A 6,560-nucleotide genomic window follows, 5' to 3' on the forward strand; every position below is an offset into this window, starting at 1 on the left:
AGGCCAGGTCAACAGGAAGTATTATTAAAGAGATGCTTTACATTGAAATACAGGTAGAGATGTAGTAGTTCCAGAGTTAATGATCCACGGTCAGTTTTGCATTTCACCTCCTGATGATTATGATGACTGATTGTGTTAGAATAAAAAAACAAGGCTTAATCATGCTCTCTCTCTATCCATCTCTCTTGTCTGCAAGTATGTTTTGATGTGAGAGAGGAAGCCAGTCCCGTCATCGCCACCTCACCCACTCTTAAGATAACCTTCGGGCTAACTGGGGGCCCAAGGCTGGTTAGGAGACACCGCTAGAGACACTGTAATTGTGGTGAACTGAGATAATATTAGGGTAGCAATGTAATTCATGAATCATATGCTGTCTGCCTGTGTTCTTACCTCTTTCCCTTTGTCTTCTACACCTCTCTCCCCACCTCATCTTTTTTCTTCATTTTATAATGCACACCATATGTGCATTGAAGTACAGATTGAACTTGTATTTATAATATAATATTACATTTATGATAATTATATTGCATGTATTATGTATTTATAGCACCAGGAAATGAACTTCTTTAAATAGTGTTTCACATTCTCCATTGGTTGAAATTAAGTGTCTCATTGAAATGCTATCCTCTGTCCTCAGATTAATGCAGATGAAGGGAGTTAGATATGCATCGTTTTTTATCTTTCTGTATATATGAATTACAAATCACCCTTTACTTAAAACCTGTTGCGACTCCAGGGGCAGTATTTTAATGTATGGTACATGTATCATATCAAGTCTAGTAGTTTTACCTTTGGTGTTAGTTGTGCTCTCATATGTAAAGATATTGTTTGCTTGAAAGCCTCAAAAGTGTCACGAACGAAGACTTTTAATACGTGCTCCCCACTAGAACATATTCATCAACTTCTCTGCAAACCATCCTTTTTTCTGTTGTTTACAACAGGCACAGAGGTTAATGTATTAATATCAGTACAGTTCATTCTTTTCCCACCACTGGTAAACCCTATCATATATGGTATTAGGACCAAGAAGATCAGGACATGTGTTACAAAAATTGTTAGAAGAAAAATCAAGAAAATTCGGAAAGATTTTCCTCATCAAATCTGAACCTAAACTGGTACCAATTATAACTTTAGAAAGTACAGCAGCAGGACAGGGTTGCCGGTTTGAATCACAGAATTGACAGGAACATCTGCCAGAACTGAATGCTTATACATTTGTTTTGATCATCAACCTAATCTCTTGTTTCTCCTTTGTATTGCATTCCATTTCTGTGAATTCTTCTGAATTTGTATTGTATTTTACTGTAGTAAAGTCAAATCAGGGATACTTGTTACGGCTTTCTTCTATATCCTCCTCTGACGAAGAGGTAGAACAAGGATCGGACCAAAATGCAGCGTGTCGATTGCGATTCATATTTAATGAAACAAAATAACACGAACTTACACGAAAAAAACAATAAACGTAATGAAAACCGAAACAGCCTATCTAGTGCAAACTAACAGAGAGTACAAGTAAGACACTAAGGACAATCACCCACGACAAACTCAAAGAATATGGCTGCCTAAATATGGTTCCCAATCAGAGACAACGATAAGCACCTGCCTCTAATTGAGAACCACTCCAGACAGCCATAGACCTTGCTAGATAACCCTACTAGCAACAATCCCAATACCACCACCAAAACCCCAAGACAAACACACCACAATTACAAAAACCCCATGCCACACCCTGGCCTGACCAAATACATAAAGATAAACACAAAATACTTTGACCAGGGCGTGACAATACTGTTGTGTCACTGACCCTATAATGCTCTATTAGCATGTCAGTGGGCATGTATGTGTGTTTCAGGGGGATTGGGGACAGAGTAAAAGGATATAAGGACACAATAAGTTCTGTTTCAAATAATTTCCTGTAAAATAAAAGGGATCAATCCATTTTCTTGATCAAACAGTTGCATTTTTTCTTGCTAATGATTCGAATGCATTTTTGAAAGAGCTTCAGGGACAATAAGGAAGATCAGCCCAATCCCCCACTCAGCTACACTTAATCTAAAGACACCTCAGTCTGTCCCAATAGAGTACCACATAATACCCATGAAACCTAGCAGTCAAATAGGTAAATGGTTCCATACGGGATTTTACTGACACCAGCAGTTATGGAATGTTTTCTCACAAGTATAATTCATTGGCTGACACATGGTGACCTTTATGGAATTATGTGATCCTTCCTTAACCCATATGAAGTCCAACCCAGTTACTACTCTAGTGACTTTTGGCAACCCAAGTCCTCTATCTATCTCTACGCTTGCAAACTGAAGGAATGACCCATCTGGCATTTGCCATAATTACTGGGCCAGTTTTATTCTGCTTAATTCTTAAAAATACAGTTCAAGTCAAAAAGTTTGGACACACCTACTCATTCCAGGGTTTCTTTATTTGTACTATTTTCTACATTGTAGAATAATTGTGAAGACATCACAACTATGAAACAATACATATGGAATCATGTAGTATCCAAAAAAAGTGTTAAACAAATCAGAATATATTTTATATTTGAGATTCCTCTAAGTAGCCACCCTTTTCTTTGATGACAGCTTTGCACACATTTGGCATTCTCTCAACCAGATTCATGAGGTAGTCACCTGGAATGCATTTCAATTAACAGGTGTGCCTTGTTAAAAGTTAATTTGTGAAATTTCTTTCCTTCTTAATGCATTGTGTTGTGACAAGGTAGAGATGGTATAGAGAAGATTGCCCTATTTAGTAAAAGACCAAGTCCATATTATGGCAAGAACAGCTCAAATAAGCGAAGAGAAACGGCAGTCCATCATTAGTTTAAGACATGAAGGTCAGTCAACCTGGAACATTTCAATAACTTTGAAAGTTTCTTCAAGTGCAGTCACAAAAACCATCAAGCACTATGATGAAATTGGCTCTCATTTGGACCGCCACTGGAAAGGAAGACCAAGAGTTACCTCTACTGCAGAAGATAAGTTCATTAGAGTTACCAGCCTCAAAAAGTACAGCCCAAATAAATGCTTCACAGAGGTCAAGTAACAGACACATTTCACAACTGTTCAGAGGAGACTGTGAATCAGGCCTTTGTGGTCGAATTTCTGCAAGGACATCAATAAGAAGAAGAGATGCAGGAGAAGAATGGCATGGCTGACATTTTACGTGCTCCTAATGAACTGTGTTATTTTGTTTGTTTTCTTGCGATGTTTTGAACTTTTTAAAAACGTATTTTGTACATAATGTTGCTGCTACCGGCTCTAAAGACCGAAAATAACTTCTGGACAGAACAGCGATTACTATTTTTCCTTTAACGTATCTGACGAGTTTATACTGCTTTCCCGGGAACAGGCCCAATTCCCCATCATTTGCTTTCTGAGAAAAAGGGGGCGGAGGTTGGGCTGCCTTCTGAGAATTTTTAGGCGAGCGAGTAAACCCCCACTGCCATTCTTCCTATTGGACAAGGTGCAATCATTGGAAAGTAACATTGATGACCTACGAGCTAGATTAAACTACCAACAGGACATTCAAAACTGTATTATCTTATGTTTCATCGAGTCGTGGCTGAATGCCAACAAGAAGAACATACAGCTGGCAGGTTTTACACTGTATCGGCAAAATTGAACAATAGCCTATCGTAAGACAAGGGGTGGCGGTCTATGTCTATTTGTAAACAACAGCTGGTGCACGACATCTAAGGAAGTCTCAAGGTTTTGTTTGCCTGAGGTAGAATATCTCCTGATAAGCTGTAGACGACACTATCTACCTAAAGAGATTTCATTAGCATTTTTCGTAGCTGTCTACATACCACCACAGACTGATGCTGCCACTTCTAGTGGCCGGGGACTTTAATGCAGGGAAACTTAAATTAGTTTTACCTAATCTCTACCAGCATGTTAAATATGCAACTAGAGGGAAAAAACTCTAGACCACCTTTACTCCAAACACAAGAGATGTGTATAAAGCTCTCCCTTGCCCTCCATTTGGAAAATCTGACCATAATTATATCCTCCTGATTCCTGCTTATAAGCTAAAACTGAAGCAGGAAGCACCAGTGACTCAGTGGTCAGATGAAGCAGATACTAAGCTACAGGACTGTTTTGCTAGCAGAGACTGGAATATGTTCCGGGATTCTTCCGGTGGCATTGAGGAGTACACCACATCAGTCACTGGATTCGATATGTCGTCCCCACAGTGATTGTATGTATATACCCCAACCAGAAGCCATGGATTACAGGCAACATCTGCCCTGAGCTAAAGGGTAGAGCTGCCGTTTTCAAGGAGCAGGACTCTAACCTGGACGACGAACCATCAAACAGGCAAAGTGTCAATACAGGACTAAGATCGAATTGTACTACGCCGGCTTAGACGTTTGTCGGATGTGGCAGGGATTGTGGCAGGGAAGCACAGCTGAGAGCTGCCCAGTGACACAAGCCTACCAGACCAGCTAAATGACTTATATGCTCGCTTCGATGCAAGTAACACTGAAACATGAATGAGACCAACAGCTGTTCCGGACAAATGTGTGATCACGCTCTCCACAGCCGATGTGAGTAAGACCTTTAAACAGGTCAACATTCACAAGGCCGCAGGGCCAGACAGATTACCAGGACATGAGCATGCGCAGATCAACTGGCAAGTGTCTTCACTGACATTTTCAACCTCTCCCTGTCTGTAATATCAACATGTTTCAAGAAGACCACCATAGTCCCTGTGCCCACGAACACTAAGGTGACCTGCCTAAATTACTACCGACCTGTAGCATGCACTTCTATAGCCATGAAATGCTTTGAAAGACTGGTCATGGCTCACATCAACACCATTATCCTAGAAACCCTAGACCCACCCCAATTTGCATACCGCCCTAACAGATACACAGATGATGTAATCTCTATAGCACTCCACACTGCCCTTTCACATCTGGACAAAAGGAACACCTATGTGAGAATGATATTCATTGACTACAGCTCAGCATTTAACACCATAGTGCCCCCATAGCTCATCACTAAGCTAAGGACCCTGGGTTTAATCACCTCCCACTGCAACTGTATCCTGGACTTCCTGACGGGCCGCCCCCATGTGGTAAGGGTAGGTAATAACACATCCGCCACTCTGATCCTCAACAAAGGGTCCCTCAGGGGTGCTTGCTCAGTCCCCTTCTGTACTCCCTGTTCACTCATAACTGCGCGGGCAGGCATGACTCCAACACCGTCATCAAGTTTGCCGATGACACAACGGTAGTAGGCCTGATCACCTACAATGACGAGACAGCCTATAGGGAGGAGGTCAGAGACCTGGCCGTGTGGTGCCAGGACAACAACCTCTCTCTCAAAGTGATCAAGACAAAGGAGATATTTGTGGACTACAAGAAAAGGAAGCCCGAGCATGCCCCCATTCTCATCGACAGGGCTGAAGTGGAGTAGGTTGAGAGCTTCAAGTACCTTGGTGTCCACATCACCAACAAAGCAAGATGGTCCAAGCACACCAAGACAGTTGTGATGAGGGCATGACAAAACCTATTCCCCCTCAGGAGACTGAACAGATTTTGCATGTGTCCTCGGATCCTCAAAAGGTTCTACAGCTGCACCATCGAGAGCACCCTGACAGGTTACATCACTGCCTGGCCTCCAACCGCAAGGCACTAGAAAAGGTAGTACATCACTTGGGCCAAGCTTCCTGCCATCCTGCCATCCAGGACCTCTGGATGTGGCTGTTTAACAGTCTGATGGCCTTGAGATAGAAGCTGTTTTTCAGTCTCTCGGTCCCTGCTTTGAGGCACCTGTACTGACTTCGCCTTCTGTATGATAACGGGGTGAACAGGCAGTGGCTCGGGTGGTTGTTGTCCTTGATGAACTTTATGGCCTTCCTGTGACATCGGGTGGTGTAGGAGTCCTGGAGGGCAGGTAGTTTGCCCCCGGTGATGCGTTGTGCAGACCTCACTACCCTCTGGAGAGCCTTATGGTTGTGGGAGGAGCAGTTGCCATACCAGGCGGTGATACAGCCCGACAGGATGCTCTCTATTGTGCATCTGTAGAAGTTTGTGAGTGCTTTTGGTGACAAGCCAAATTTCTTCAGCCTCCTGAGGTTGCGCCTTCTTCACAATGCTGTCTGTGTGGGTGGACCAATTCAGTTTGTCCGTGATGTGTACACTGAGGAACTTAAAACATACTACCCTCTCCACTACTGTCCCGTCGATGTGGATAGGGTGGTGCTCCCGCTGCTGTTTCCTGAAGTCCACAATCATCTCCTTTGTTTTGTTGACGTTAAGTGTGAGGTTATTTTCCTGACACCACACTCCGAGGGCCCTCACCTCCTCCCTGTAGGCCGTCTCGTCGTTGTTGGTAATGAAGCCTACCACTGTAGTGTCGTCCGCAAACTTGATGATTGAGTTGGAGGCGTGCATGGCCACACAGTCGTGGGTGAACAGGGAGTACAGGAGAGGGCTCAGAACACACCCTTGTGGGGCCCCAGTGTTGAGGATCAGCGGGGTGGAGATGTTGTTTCCTACCCTCACCACCTGGGGGCGGCCCGTCAGGAAGTCCAGT

Source organism: Oncorhynchus kisutch, linkage group LG18 (assembly GCF_002021735.2).
Source record: "Oncorhynchus kisutch isolate 150728-3 linkage group LG18, Okis_V2, whole genome shotgun sequence".
NCBI classification, from domain to species: Eukaryota; Metazoa; Chordata; class Actinopteri; order Salmoniformes; family Salmonidae; genus Oncorhynchus; species Oncorhynchus kisutch.